Genomic DNA, 16,552 nt, shown 5'->3' with positions numbered 1-16,552 from the left:
TCTTTGGTAAGGAAATACCTTCTCTTTCTTGCACTAGGCCATACACTTGGGTAATAGAGAGCTTGTAGGACTGCATAGCTATTTCAGGGCCACCTCACACCACACAGAACCACTATTCTCTTCCACACAGGCCCTGTGGTGGACTTGCTTTGCCATGCCTCATAGCTACTTACTGTGAGGTAGGAGGTCTTTACAATTAATGGTAAGGGTTATTTTTTTTCTTCCTCTTTCTCAGGGTACGTGGCATCTCTCCGTGCAGTCCAGCCTTCCATTACTCTGGATTAGAAAGGTACCATAAAAAGATTAATGTAAAAATGCTATATGTTATGTCACATAAATGCTTATTAATGTAGAACATACTTTTCTCCTTCTCTCTAGGTTTTATTTTATATCCCTCATGGTCAAAAATTTGCCTTTTGTTCCAATAATATTCCTAAGATAAGATCAATTATTGACTTTATTTTTTTCTTAAAGTTACTTATAATAAAGCTATAACAATAAATACAATAAAGTTATAATAAAGGCAAATGTATAACCAAACATAGCTTACTGAAAACTAAAGCTAAGGTCTGCCATATTTACATTTCAGTTACAGAGAAATAAGTATGTGAAAATTATTTTCATCGTCAATAGCAGCTTCTAGGCTTATAAAATATTTTGTGCCTGTAGGGACTACTGAAGCACAATCGATTTTAGTTTTCTTCCCTCTCCTCCTCCATGCTGACCTTATTGAGCAGACAAAAGTCAGTCCAAACTCAGAAAGGCATCTGATTAGTAGATTACACACAATCAAAAATTTAAACCTTTTTTTAAAATGTTAAACTTATTACAGGCTGATCAGAAAAGATCAAATATCACTTGCTTAAACATGCAATATTTGATATTGGAAAATTTTGGCTTATAACTAATATTTTCTAAGTTGCAAGATGTTGCCTGTTTCAAATATCGAATAAGCTTTTTTCTCCCACTCTTCTTTCTAAGACCAGCAAAGACCATTTTAGTTCCAGGGATATATTTCTTTGGGTTCTCCAAATATTCCGTCAGTTTCCTCTCCCCAGATAATACCTATAAAGGTGAAAGTAAGTTTTAAGTTTGTGTAGTTATATTTGTAAGGCTTACTTTCTGATGTGACCCACATATGTGAACAAAAGATTACTCTTAGATTCAATAGGAAGGCCACCATAACTGGGAATACTTACAGTTTCTGACCTACAAGAAAATTCTAAAATTAGTCTTTGGTGCTCTACTCTCCAGGTTCCCTATAGAAATCTAATACTCACATGCTGTTCAGCATAATCCAAGGTACACCAATAAACTGCCAACCAAAGCAGTACCCCCACCCTCCTAGAATCACAGAGTTCCTTCTAGAAGAGATCTTAGAAATTAATCTAACCCCTCACATTGCAGATGAGTAAATGATCCAAACAGAGAATTTGTCCTAGGAGACAAGATGACTTAAAGTCAAGAATTTCTTATTTTTTCTTCCAATCATAGGATGTTGCCTCTGTCCAAATTTCTGTCAAAAGTCTATGATTTCAGGAATCCAGTTTTACAATGAGAGAACGGTTGTCTCTTTCTTTTTTTCCTTTCTAAAACCAGTCAAAAAGAATACAGACACAGAGAAACAGAAATGCTAACTCCATTTTTGATAAAATATTCAGGGAGCACCTATACTCCAAACTTGATATAATGAGAACACTGCCAAAATCATAAAGCCTGGACCAGAGTAAGAGAACACCTATCACTAATTATCTCAAAAGAAGACAAGTTCTCCAAAGTAGGTGACATATCCTAAGTAGCAAGTCATAGTCCTCTGGCCCAAAAAGAGGAGAGTGTATATAAGCTGGCTGTGAAAGTCTCCCTAAGTTCAAATTGACACTCCGGAGGGTCAAGGGAGCCATGATTGAAGAAGAAAACACAGACATTCCATTTTTTTTTTAGACATTCCATTTTTAAAAGAAGGCTTCTACCTTTTGATTTCCATCTGCACAGAATATCTTTTTCCATCCCTCCACTTTCAGTCTATGTGTGTCCTTACATCTGAAGTGAATCTCTTGTAGGCAACATATAAATGGGTCTTTATTCTTTTTAATCATTCAGTCACCCTATCCTTTTGATTGGAACATTTAGTCCATTTATATTTAAAGTAATTAAGGATAAGTTATATATACTTATTACCATTTTGTTAATTGTTTTCTGGGGTGTTTTTATAAGTCTTCTCTATTCTTTCCTTCTCTTGCTCTCTTCCCTTATAGTTTGATGGCTTTCTTTGGTGTTACACTTAGATTCCTTTCTCTTTATTATGTATTATTATTATTTATTATTTATTATTTTTATATTTAGATTCCTTTCTCTTTATTATTTTTAAATTATTTATTATTATTTATTATTACAAGTTTTCAATTTGTGGTTACCATTAGAGTCATTCATCACAGCTTATATGTATAGCAATCTATATTGAGTTGATGGTCCTAAACACATTCTAAAAACAGTAAATTTTTACTCCCCCCTCCATGTTTTATATAAATACCATATTTTATCTATTTTGTGTATCCCTTCACTAGTTTTTGTAGATTTAACTGAGTTTATTACTTTTGAGTTTTAACTGTTATACTGGCTTTATTTTTTTAAGATGTATTTATTCATGAGAAACACAGAGAAAGAAAGGCAGAGACAAAGGTAGAGGGAGAAGCAGGCTCCTCATAGGGAGCCCAATGTGGAACTCTATCCCGGATCCTGGAATCACATCCTGAGCTGAAGGCAGATGCTCAACCGCTGAGCCACCCAGGTGTCCCAAGCCATATTGGCTTTAAAAGTGATTAATCTACTACATAAACTATATTTCCTTTTACCTGTGAAATTTTTTCCTTTCATAATTTTCTTACTTTGAATTATGGCCTTCCCTTCTCAGTTAAAGAATTTCCTTTAATATTTCTTATAAGACCTGTTTAGTGATGATGAACTGCTTTAAGTTTTGCTTGGGAAATTCTATCTCTCCTTCTGTTCTGAATGATAACCTTTCTGGGCAGAATATTTCTGGTTAGAAAGTTTTTCCCTCAACTCTTTGAATACATTTCACTCCCTTCTGGCCTGCAGTTTCTGCTGAAAAATCAGCTGATAGTCTTATTGGGTTTCCCTTATATGTAACTGTTTTCATTTCTTTTTTTCTGTTTTAAAATTCTCTTTATCAGTACTTTTTGCCATTTTAATTATTATGTGTTTTGGTGTAGACTCCTTGGGTTCATCTTGTTAGGGGGGGGTCTCTGTGCTTCCTGGATCTGGATGTCTGTTTCCTTCCCCAAATTAGGGAAATTTTCAGCTATTATCTCTTCAAATAAGTTTCCTGCACCCTTTCTTTCTCCTCCTTCTGGGATCCCTATAATAAAAAATGCTTGGTGGTATTGAAGAGGTCCCTTACCCTGTTCTCATCTTTTATTTTTTATTTATTTATTTATTTATTTATTTATTTATTTATTTATTTATTTTTTGTTCAGCTTGATGGCTTTCCATTACCTTGTCTTCCATATCACTGGTAGTTCCTCTTCCTCCTCTAATCTTGATTTCCTCTAGCATATTTTTTATTTCAATTATTGAATTCTTCACCTCTGACTGGTTCTTTTATATTCTATATCTTTTTGTTGAAGTTGAAGTTCCTGATGTTAAGCCCCATTGATTTTCAAGCCATATTAACATATGGGGATTTCTCTTCCAGTTCCAACCCCCTGTGCCTGGTGTGGAGTCTGATTCTCTTGGTTCTCTGTGCTTATGATGTCCCTCCTATTGTGTTTTGGGGGTTTGATTCCAAATTGTGTTCCCACCCCTTCTACTCTTTTTGATGTGAACTTCTTTTTGTGATTGGCTGTGGAAGGTCTCTTCTGCCAGTTTTCAGAGTTAGTTGCAGAGATCTCACTATATTATCTCAGTGTGTCCCTCAGGATCCTCCCACTCTGCCAGCTTCCTAAAACTTCCTGAATTTGACTTTTTAAGATTCTACATGTAAGTGACATTATATTTTTTTCTCCAACTTACTTCACTCAGCATAAATGCATTCAAGGTTCATCCAAATTTTTGCAAATGGCTAAACTTCCTTCTTTCTCAGAGTTGAACATTCTATCATATATACATTTACCACATCTTTCTCCACTCATCTGTTGACAAACACATAGGTTGTTTCCATAGCTTGGCTATTGTAAATAATGCTGTAATGAACATAGGATGTAGATATCTCTCCCAGATCCTGTTTTCATTTCTTTTGGATACATACCCAGGGATGAGATTACTAGGCTGTATGACAGTTACTTTTAATTTTTAATGAATCTCCACACTGTTCTCCATGGTAGCTGCACCAATTTGCATTTCTACCACCAGTTCATAAGTGTTTCTTTTTCTCTGCATCTCTGCCAACACTTGACACAATACACAAGACAATTTCTTGTCTTTCTGTTGATAGCGATCTAATAGGCATCAGGTGATATCTCACTGTGGTTTCATTTGCATTTCCCTGACAATTAGTGATGTTGAACACTTTTTTATGTACCTGTTGTTCAATTATATGTCTTCTGTGGGAAAGTATTCAGTTCTTCTGCCTATTTTTTAATTGTTTTGTTGTTTTGTTTTATTTTGCTATTGTGTTACATCCATTCTTTATATATTTTGAATATCAACCCTTTACCAGATACAAAATTTGCAAATATTTTCTCCCATTCCATAGGCTGCTTTTTCATTTTGTTGACTATTTATTTTGCTGTGCAGAAGCTTTTTAGTTTGATGTAATCCCACTTAATGCCTGTTGTTCTTGTTGCTTGTGCTTTTGGTGTCAATGTCCAGATTATTACAAAGACCAACGTCAAGGAAATTTTTCCCTATGTTTTCTTCTAGAAGTCTTAGAGTTTCAAGTCTTAGATTTAATTTAATTAGTTCTCTAATTCATTTCAAGTTAATTTTTATGAGTGATGTATATAGGGATTCAATTTCATTCTGCTACTTATTATTATGCAATCAGTAAAACAAATAGTAATATTATATCCCCACACCAGTCACAAAGATTACTTAAATTATCTGACTTAAGGAAATTTTATTACTAATTCTTGAATAATGTTAAAACCAAGCCTTCTATACAGCTTTTAATATTTGACAACAACCTACAATAAAAGATTTGTAATTAGTTTTAATATTATTTCCAATGATGCTAACGATAAAATCCTCTAAATATTATCAGTTAGAGAAATAAATATCAGGTTATAAATAGTCTACAACTTAGAACTCAAAAGCTAACAGCTCTTGTAATGTGTCAATAAATAATAAAATGACACTATAGAAAAATATTACTTTAAAAACTAAAGAACCATATAAATTCAAATAATAAATCCAAGTTTCAGGTTGATTTATTCAATAGTCTATCAACTAGAAATCCTATTGCAATACATGCAATTAGAATTTGACACTAACTTCCTGAATTTGAACAGACTCCATAGACCCCAGTAATTCTGCCTCATTTCAGACACCAGCTACAAGTTTGGGGTCCTAGACCACCTCAAATTCTAACCAACTGGCTATAAATTTGAGGGTTACCAGGACCCCCTCAAGTCTGATAATTTGCTAAAACAATTTAAAGAACTCAGGAAAGCACTATCCTTACAGTTTTAATATGAAGGATACAAATCAGGACCAGCAAGATAAAGAGATCCATATGATAAAGTCTGGGAAAGTCCCAAACACAGAGCTTCTGGGTCCTGTCCCTAGAGAATCTTCTAGTACACCTTGTGCTCACCAACCAGGAAGCTTAACCAGAGTTTCCAATTAACATGGCTAGAGTTTTTATTGGTGTTTTATTACATAAGACTGCCTACTGAATCATGAGCCATGTGGTGGAACTCATTCTCCAGCTCCTATCCCCTAACCCTAAGGTTGGACTGATATGTCACAGAGCCCAAAGCTCCAACTCTCTAATCACATAGTTGGCCTTTCAACCTTGGCCACCTCCATCCTGAAACTATCTGGGAGCCTACCATAAGTCATCTCACTAGCATAAACTCAGGTGGTGGTCCCAGGGCCCAAACTTAAAAGAAACATTCTTATCACTTGGGAAATTCTAAGGTTTTAGAGATTCCCTCCTAGAAACCTAGGACAAAGACCAGACAAATTCTTTATTATAGAATATTTATTAACATGATTTTTTCACATACTAAACAGAATGATATTTTGTGCATAACAATGACACTGATGTTTAAAAAGATTCTAAAGCATGCTTTACCAAGGATTAAATTTTATTCTATTTTATTTTAATATAAGCATTTTATCAATTATCTATGTATTTATTTTATAATATATATATGGTTCTTTATTAGGGATGTTCTCTCAATAAAGATACATTAAATTCCTAACTCCTAGTACCTCAGAATGTGTCTTTGTGTGGAAATAGGGCCATTGCAGATGTGATTAGTTAAGTTGAAATGAGGTCTCACTGTAGTAGGATGGGCTCCCAATCTAATAAAAAAACAGGTGGAGGGCTCATACCTCCTAATTTCAAAACTTATTACAAAACTACAGTAATAATACTGTACTGTTATAATAATTATTATTATTACTGTTAATATTATTAATAATAATAGTGGGTACTGTTATAAGGATAGATATACAGACCAATAGAATAGAACTGAATATCCAGAAGTAAACCCTAACATATATGGCCAAGTGAATTTCAAGAAGGGTATCAGGACCATTCAACTGGGAAAGAATGGTCTTTTCAAGAAATGGGCCTGAGATAACTGGATAACCACATGCACTTGATCTTAGCCAAAAGGCCAAGAAGTGATGGATAACCATATGCAAAAGAATGAAGTAGGACTATTCCCTCTCTATAAAAAATTAAGTGAAAATGGGTCAAAAACCTAAATTCTGGAGTAATGAAAAAGTTTTGAAACTACAGAAAGGTGTTGATTATACAATACTGTGAACACATTAAATGTTACTGACTCAGACACTGTAAAATGGCTAATGTGTGAACTTCACCTCAATAAAAAGAATAAAAAGAAACAAAAACAAAACAAAAACCTTTCCAAATAGTAATATTGTAGTGATCTGAAATTCAGAACAGTAGGAAATGCTGGGCCTCCAAAAAACCGTTCAAAATAGAATTGCAATCTATTTAGAGTTGTAACCTATTTTTGAGGTGAGTGCTAATGATATGTATGTATGTATATATATGTATGCCCAGGAGTAATTTCTTTGCAAAGGGATGCCTGGGTGGCTCAGTGGTTAAGCATCTGCCTTTGGCTCAGAGCGTGATCCTGGAGTCCCAGATCAAGTCCCACATCAGGCTCCCTGTATGGAGCCTGTTTCTGTCTCTGCCTCTCTCTCTCTGTCTCTCTCATGAATAAATAAATAAAGTCTTAAAAAAATTTCTTTGCAAAGATATTATAGTTTTTTCAAACCATTTTTATTTTCAACCCTAAAATGCTTTCTCATTTTAACTGCCATCTATCTACCTTCCACAAACAAAGAAATCATTGAATATATGTTTTCAAACTATTTACATAGCATTCCCCTACTCTGGGATGCCTGGGTGGCTCAGGCATCTGCCTTCAGCTCAGGGTGTGATCCCGGGGACCTGCGATCGAGTCCCCATTGGGTTCCCTGCAAGGAGTCTGCTTCTCTCTCTGCCTATGTCTCTCTGCCTCTCTCTCTTTGTGTCTCTAATGAATATATAAAATCTTAAAAAGAATCCCCCTACTCTGCTAAGAATCACTACTACAAATAGAAAACTACCATTATGCCATTAAAATATGATTTGAACTTTTTAATTTAGCTCATACTTTTTCAACATAAGTGTATTGCACAAAATGACATACCTTATATAAAAACCTATGCCACAGAGAATTGCTAATTCCTCTGATCAAAAAGAGACTAGTTATTTAAACATAGATTTTATTATATAAATCAATATCTCAGTATACAAACATGAGAATTTCATTTTTAATGTAAACTAGAAAGTTATTAAAATATCAAATCATGTGCTTTTGCTCTTTGCTACAAAGTTTCCAGTTCTTTCCCACAACTGCCTAGGTTTTACCTTTGTTTTTGTTAGCATCAGAAAAAGAATATCCTGGTGCTTGTCCTGTTTTCTTCCAAAAAGGTCCCAGAGATTTGGACCTGTCTTATGTTTTCCACCTTTTTCTACTCTGTGGCTCTGAGCACAGTTTTCAATAAATATCTTCTTGACTGCTTCAGCATCTCCCATTTTGTTCTGCAACAAAACATTAAACCAAAACCAAAAAAAAAAAAATCAGATTTGCAAAGCTGGAAAAAAAGTCCATCACTTTGAAATGACTACTAATGATATGTTTTTAAAGTATTTTATTTATTTGAGAGATAGAGAGCACACAGAGGGAGAAAGTGAAGCAGACTCCCTCCTGAGCAGGGGCTCAATCCCAGGACTCTAACATCATGACCTGAGCCGAAGGCAGATGCTTAACTGACTAAGCCACCCAGATGCTCCAATACTAACTTTGATATTAAACAAAAAGGTAATTTAAAGGATGCATCCTTTAAAGTCTGAGTGCTCTGGGATCCCTGGGTGGCGCAGCGGTTTAGCGCCTGCCTTTGGCCCAGGGCGCGATCCTGGAGACCCAGGATCGAATCCCACGTCGGGCTCTCGGTGCATGGAGCCTGCTTCTCCCTCTGCCTATGTCTCTGCCTCTCTCTCTCTCTCTCTCTGTGACTATCATAAATAAATAAAAAAAATTAAAAAAAAATAAAGTCTGAGTGCTCAAAAACACAAAAATATTATAGCATCCAACTTTATAAAGACTTAATCATCTCATCTATCAAGTTTATTTTTTAAGATTTTATTTATTTATTCATGACACACATAAAGAGAGGCAGAGACACAGGCAGAGGAAGAAGCAGGCTCCTCACAGGGAGCCTGAAGCAGGACTTGATCCCTGGACCCAGATCACACCCTGAGCCAAAGGCAGATGTTCAACCACTGAGCCACCCAGGCATCCCTATCAATTTTATTTTAAATTTTGAGCTATAGCTACTTCAGAAACTTATATTATGGTATAAACCTGGTTTTGCTTCAGCCTGCAAACAACTATAGTAATTTATCTAGGTCAATTATATTCCATTTTTTTCTTTCCACTTCCAAAAAGTGCATGTGCAAAAAATGATACAAAACTATAAGTCTAATTTGGCATCCCTTGGTTTAAAAATAAGGATAGAACAAAATGGAAAGGCACTTAAATGTGCTATTTTTATAAGTACTCATAGGCCTACAATAATAGAACTTTAAAATTAAATATCAAGCAAAAGAATGAGGCCACAGCAGGCTATATGTAACACATAATTTCTCATTTATTTTATATTCTCAGCTATAAACACATCTACCAGATTAGATTAAGCATTATCTCAAAACAATCAAATAACATTATTAAGTTCAGTCAGCTAGTGTGTGTGTTTAACACTAATGTAGTGGAAAATACTGTTCTAAGTAGGGAATATTTTATTCTATGGTGATAGATATACACAATAAAATTTGTACAAAGATATTTTGGTTAAAACTACCAAAAATTTTGTTGCGTAACTAAATAAATGCCTCCTCCATCTAAAATTATATAAACATTAAAATAATTTCAACTTATTGAAAAAAAAATGTAGTTCAAAGTGTTAATGAATGTAGTGCCTGGGTTTTGTTTACCTGCTCTTTTCATTTGAAAAACTGGAGCAGGGGAGGTGGGTGTGGGGATGGATTTCAATATGAGATCGTATTATAATTATAGAAATCATGAAAATACCTCAATCTCTGACAGTACAGTTGGAAGCATAGTTTTACCTCTATAACTCTACTGAGAAGTAGAAAATATTTGTGTTATTCTTTTTTTTTTCCACTTCTCCTAATGGTGAAGATTCTGGGTTGGTGTGTGTGTGTGTGTGTTTTATTGGAGTTCGATTTGCCAACATATAACACCCAGTGCTCATCCCATCAAGTGCCCTCCTCAGTGCCCATCACCCAGTCACCCCATCCCCCTGCCCCTTATTCCACCACCCCTTGTTCTTTTCCCAGAGTTAGGTATCTCGCATGTTCTGTCTCCCTCACTGATATTTCCCACTCATTTTCTCTCCTTTCCCCTTTAATCCCTTTCACTATTTATTATATTCCCTGAATGAATGAAACCATATAATGTTTGTCCTTCTCCAATTGACTTACTTCACTCAGCATAATACCCTCCAGTTCCAGCCACGTTGAAGCAAATAGTGGGTATTCGTCGTTTCTAATGGCTGAGTAATATTCCATTGTATACATAGACCACATATTTATCCATTTATCTTTCAATGAATGGAGGCTCCTTCCACAGTTTGGCTATTGTGAACATTGCTGCTATAAACATTGGGGTACAGGTGTCTCGGTTTTTCACTGCATCTGTATCTTTGGGGTAAATACCCTGTAATGCAATTACTGGGTCATAGGGTAGCTCTATTTTTAACTCTTTGAGGAACCTCCACACAGTTTTCCGGAGTGGCTGCACCAGTTCACATTCCCACCAACAGTGCAAGAGGGTTCCTCTTTCTCCACATCCTCTCCAACATTTATTGTTTCCTGTCTTGTTAATTTTCCCCATTCTCACTGGTGTAAGGTGTATTTCATTGTGGTTTTAATTATATTTCCCTGATGGCAAGTGATGCGGAGCATTTTCTCAGGTGCTTGTTGGCCATGTCTGTCTTCCTCTGTGAAATTGCTGTTCATGTCTTTTGCTCATTTTATGATTGGATTGTTTGTTTCTTTGCTGTTGAGTATAATAAGCTCTTTATAGATCTTGGATACTAGCCCTTTATCTGATATGTCATTTGTAAATATCTCCTCCCATTCTGTAGGTTTTTTTCTCTCGTTGATGTGACCTATCACGTTGGTTGCTTTACGAGTGTTGAACCAGCCTTGCATCCTGGGGATAAATCCCACTTGGTCATGGTGAATAATCTTCTTAAGGTATTGTTGGATCCTACTGGCAAGTATCTTGTTGAGAATTTTTGCATCTGTGTTCATCAGGGATATTTGTCTATAATTCTCCTTTTTGGTGGGGTCTTTGTCGGGTTTTGGAATTAAGGTGATGCTGGCCTCATAAAACGAGTTTGGAAGTATTCCATCCCTTTCTTTCTTTCGGAACAGCTTTAGTAGAATAGGTATTGTTTCTTCTTTAAACATTTGATAGACTTCCCCTGGGAAGCCATCTGGCCCTTGACTTTTGTGTCTTAGGAGGTTTTTTTTGTTTTGTTTGCTTGGGAGGTTTTTGATGACTGCTTCAGTTTCCTCTCTGGTTATTGGCCTGTTCAGGCTCTCTATTTCTTCCTGTTCCAGTTTTGGTAGTTTGTGGTTTTCCAGAAATGTGTCCATCTCTTCCAGATTGCCAAATTTATTGGCATATAGCTGCTCATATGTTTTTATTTTTTTAATTTTTATTTATTTATGATAGTCACAAAGAGAGAGAGAGAGGCAGAGACATAGGCAGAGGGAGAAGCAGGCTCCATGCACCGGGAGCCTGATGTGGGACTCGATCCCGGGTCTCCAGGATCGTGCCCTGGGCCAAAGGCGGGCGCTAAACCGCTGCGCCACCCAGGGATCCCTCATAATATGTTTTTAAAATCACTTGTATTTCCTTGGTATTGGTTGTGATCTCTCCTTTTTCTTTTTTTTTCTTTTTTTTAAGATTTTATTTATTCATGAGAGACAGAGAGAGAGCAAGAGAGAGAAGCAGAGACACAGGGAGAAGGAGAAGCAGGCTCCATGCAGGGAGCCTGACATGGGACTCGATTCTGGGTCTCCAGGATCAGGCCCTGGGCCAAAGGTGGTGCTAAACCGCTGAGCCACCCGGGCTGCCCAATCTCTCCTTTTTCATTCGTGATTTTTATCAATTTGAGTTTTTTTTTCTTTTTAATAAGGCTGGTTAATGGATTATCTATCATATTAATTCTTTCAAAGAACCAACTCCTGGTTTTGTTAAAAAAAGAAGAAGAAGAAGAAGAAGAACCAACTTCTAGTTTTGTTGATCTGCTCTACAGTTCTTCTGGTCTCTATTTCATTGAGTTCTGCTCGAATCTTTATTAACTCACTTCTTCTGCTTGGTGTAGGTTTTATTTGCTGTTCTTTCTCCAGTTCCTTTGAGTGTGAGGTTAGCTTGTGTATCTGAGTTTTTTCCAATTTTTTTAAAATTGTATTGCGATGTATTTCCCTCTTAGGACTGTTTTTGCTGTATTGCAAAGATTTTGAATACTTGTATCTTCATTTTCATTAGTTTCCATTAATCTTTTTAATTCTTCTCTAATTTCCTGGTTGATCCGTTCATCTTTTAGCAGGATGCTCTTTAACCTCCACGTGTTTGAGTCTCTTCCAAATTTCTTCTCGTAACTGAGTTCTAGTTTCAAAGCATTATGGTCTGAAAATATGCAGGGGACAATCCCAATCTTTTGGTATCAGTTGAGACCTGATTTGTGACCCAGTATGTGGTCTACTCTGGAGAAAGTTCCATGGGCACTTGAGAAGAATGTGTATTCAGTTGTGTTTGGATGCAAAGTTCTGTGTATATCTGTGAAATCCATCTGGTCCAGTGTATCATTTAAAGCTCTTGTTTCTTTGGAGATGTTGTGCTTAGAAAATCTGTCATTTGCAGAAAGTGCTGTGTTGAAGTCTCCCAGTATTCGTGTATTATTATCTAAGTATGTCTTTACTTTGGTTATTAATTAATTGATATACTTGGCAACTCCCACATTAGGGGCATAAATATTCATGATTGTTAGGTCCTCTTGTTGGATAGATCCTCTAAATATGATATAGTGTCCCTCTTCATCTCTTACTATAGTCTTGGGGATAAAATTTAATTTATCTGATATGATGATTGTTACAACAGTTTTCTTTTGAGGACCATTTGAATGGTAAATGGTTCTCCAACTTTTCATTTTCAGGCTGTAGGTGTCCTTAGGTCTAAAATGAGTCTCTTGTGGACAGCAAAAAGATAGGTCTTGCTTTTTTATCCAGTCTGAAACCCTGCATCTTTTGATGGGATAACTTAGCCCATTCACGTTCAGAGTTATTATTAAAAATATGAATTTAGTGTCCTTGTAGTATCTATTCAGTCCCTGTGTTTGTGGATTATTTCTTTGGGCTTCCTCTTTCTTTTACAGGGTTTCCCTTAATATTTCTCGCAGAGCTGGTTTGCTGGTCACATATCCTTTCAGTTTCTGCCTATCTTGGAAGCTCTTTTTCTCTCCTTCTTTCATTCTGAATGAGAGCCTTGCTGGATAAAGTATTGTTGGCTGCATTTTCTTCTCATTTAGTACCCTGAATATATCCTGCCAGCTCTTTTTGGCCTGCCAGGTCTCTGTGGAGAGGTTTGCTCTTAATCTTTCTCCCCATGTAAGTTAGGGATCTCTTGTCTCTTGCTCCTTTAAGGATTTTCTTTTTATATTTGGAATTTGCAAGTTTCATTATTAAATGCTGAGGTGTTGAATGGTTTTTATTGATTTTTTTGGGTGGGGGGAACCCCTTTCCACCTGGATCTGAATGCCTGTTTCCCTCCCCCAAATAGGGAAGTTCTCAGCTATGATTTGTTCAAATATGCTTTCTGGCCCTCTGTCCCTCTCAGCACTCTCTGGAACCCCAATTATATGTAGATTTTTCTTTCTGAGCCTATCATTTCCCTTAACCTTTCCTCATGGTCTTTTAATTGTTTTTCTCTTTTTTCCTCAGCTTCCTTCCTTGCCATCAACTTGTCTTCTATGTCACTCACTCTTTCTTCTACCTCACTAACCCTTGTCATTAGGACCTCCAGTTTGGATTGCATCTCACTTAATTGATTTTTTATTTCAGCCTGATTAGATTTAAATTCTAGAGTCATGAAGTCTCTTGATTCCTTTATGCTTTTTTCCAGAGCCACCAGTAGCTTTATAGTTGTGCTTCTGAATTGGCTTTCTGACATCGAATTGTAATCCAAATTCTGTAACTCTGTGGCAGAGAGTACTGTTTCTCATTCTTTCTTCTGTGGTGAGTTCTTCTTTCTAGTCATTTTGCTCAGTGCAGAGTGGCTGTATGAGTGGGCTTGTTAGAAGTGAAAACCCTTCTCTCTATAGCAATCCAGCTGTTCTCTCTTTAAGTCTCAGGTCGAATTCATTGGTGTTCAGGATGGTTTGAAAGCTATCTAGGTAAGTTTGTGGGGCCAGGTGAGTTGAGGACCCCTACTTCTCTGCCATCTTGCCTGTTTGTGTTATTCTGACAATACTAAAAAACACAGTATGGTATAACTAAAGCCAGCTATTAATTGGAAAGAGGCTAGTACTTCCTATACACTAACCTGCAAGATTGGTATCCCCCAGTTTCTATAAATCTATGTGGAAACCCGAAAGAGTGTCAGTAATTTACTAAAGGGAAGGCATAAATTTTCTTTGGGCAGACTAACAACTAAGCTATTAATCAATGTTTTAAGTCTGGTAAAAAGCAGAATAAGAAAACTCACTTTATCCTGGAGAAGCTTACTTTTAAATTGCAAACTTCAAACACTGCATTAAATTTCTAGTTATACAAGTTCTATCAATTCTCTGTATAGGTAGAGAAGTCACTGAATCTTTGAACAGAAGCCATAAAGGAAACTTAAGTCACTGATACAAATTTATGGCCTTTTAGCAAAACACATTCACAATAATCATAAAGTCTTATCATATAAATACAAAAAGTCATCTGAGTACTAGCTAAATAATCATTTCCAATTTTTATACAAAGCAAAAAAAATAAGATTGATTCCTTTACCTATTGAATGTTGCTGATAATTCAGGAAACTAGACCTTTTTTCTTTTTAAAGAAAAGAAAAAAAAACCCTTCCATCATATAGATTTCACATGCAAGTTACTTGTAAGGAAGTGTCCATTGTCACTGTTCAAACTACCAATATTGGGAATCCCTGGGTGGCTCAGAGGTTTGGCACCTGCCTTCGGCCCAGGGCGTAATCTTGGGAGTCCCGGGATCGAGTCCCACATCAGGCTCTCTGCATGGAGCCTGCTTCTCCCTCTGCCTGTGTCTCTGCCTCTGTGTGTGTGTGTGTGTCTCTCATAAATAAATAAAATCTAAAACAAAAACAAAAACAAAAAACTACCAATATTTTTGCCATGTGAAGACATTCACTGTTGCCATCTTTAATCACTGCTGTGCAAGTACCTATGACCCTCTTTAAAGTGCATTAAAAGCAGTAGATTGGGGATCCCTGGGTGGCTCAGCAGTTTAGTACCTGCCTTCGGCCCAGGGCATGATCTTGAAGTCCCGGGATTGAGTCCCACATCAGGCTCCCTGCATGGAGCCTGCTTCTCCCTCTGCCTGTGTCTCTGCCTCTCTCTCTCTCTCTCTCTCTCTCTCTCACTGTCTCTAATAAATAAATAAAATATTTTTTTAAAAAAAGCAGTAATTGGGGATCCCTGGGTGGCTCAGCAGTTTAGTACCTGCCTTCGGCCCAGGGAATGATCCCGGGGTCCCAGGATTGAGTCCCGCATCAGGCTCCATGCATGGAGCCTGCTTCTCCCTCTGCCTGTGTCTCTGCCTCTCTCCCTCTCTCTCTCTCTCTGAGATCTCATAAATAAATACATTTCTCATAAATAAATAAATAAAATCTTTAAAAAAAGCAATAGATTCAGCAATGGTAGCAAGGGAGGGGGGCAGGAAGACTAGGAAAGATATTAAGGAAATCTGGAAATCTATTTTGTCCTGTAATAATTTGGCACTCTAGTAATATTTGCTTATTAAGGAGAAATATAATTTTGTACACCTAAAATCTATATAATGTTACATGCTAGTTTTATCTCAATAAATAAAAATTTTATTTTATTTTTTTTTTTAAATTTTTATTTATTTATGATAGTCACACAGAGAGAGAGAGTGAGGCAGAGACACAGGCAGAGGGAGAAGCAGGCTCCATGCACCGGGAGCCCGACGTGGGATTCGATCCTGGGTCTCCAGGATCGCGCCCTGGGCCAAAGGCAGGCGCTAAACCGCTGCGCCACCCAGGGATCCCTAAAAATTTTATTTTAAAAAAAGAATGTATCTTCCTGAAATAGGCAAAGACAAGACACCTGGTATGAGAATGATCACTCTTCCAAGAACGATAAATAGGATAAGTGGACCAGGCATAGCTAAATGCTTTATATATCATTAATGTACTTATTCCTCACAGCAGCCATATGAGACAGATACTGTTAATAACTATTTTTACAGATGAGGAAAATGAGGCACACAGAAGTAGCTTAAAGTCACAAATTGGTGAGAAGTGGAGAGAAATGGTGAAAGATAAGAGGAAGAGCAATTTTAAACCTCCTTTATTTTTAACTATTCCCTTTTAACTATGATCTAAGTAGCCCTGGGTTGAACAGAATGTATGACACACTGCAGATGCTTAAAGGGGAGTAAGCATAATACTTCTAAATATTAGTACCCACCACTGTGGTTTCCAATTTTCGCCATGAAAAGAGGGATGTGGTAAGAACAATCAAGGCACCAATAAAACATTCAACATTTACAAAGCCC

The 16,552-nt window shown here is 36.6% G+C and overlaps 2 pseudogenes; both read right to left on the bottom strand.

The window, feature by feature from the left end:
- Positions 1–837: 837 nt before the first annotated feature.
- LOC129498804 (cytochrome c, testis-specific-like) lies at positions 838–8,239 on the bottom strand (annotated as a pseudogene).
- Positions 6,665–6,815, bottom strand: LOC129498982 (U2 spliceosomal RNA; annotated as a pseudogene).
- Positions 8,240–16,552: the final 8,313 nt, after the last annotated feature.

Source organism: Nyctereutes procyonoides, unplaced genomic scaffold (assembly GCF_905146905.1).
Source record: "Nyctereutes procyonoides isolate TBG_1078 unplaced genomic scaffold, NYPRO_anot_genome, whole genome shotgun sequence".
NCBI classification, from domain to species: domain Eukaryota; kingdom Metazoa; phylum Chordata; class Mammalia; order Carnivora; family Canidae; genus Nyctereutes; species Nyctereutes procyonoides.
This window is presented reverse-complemented; position numbering and strand designations above follow the sequence as displayed.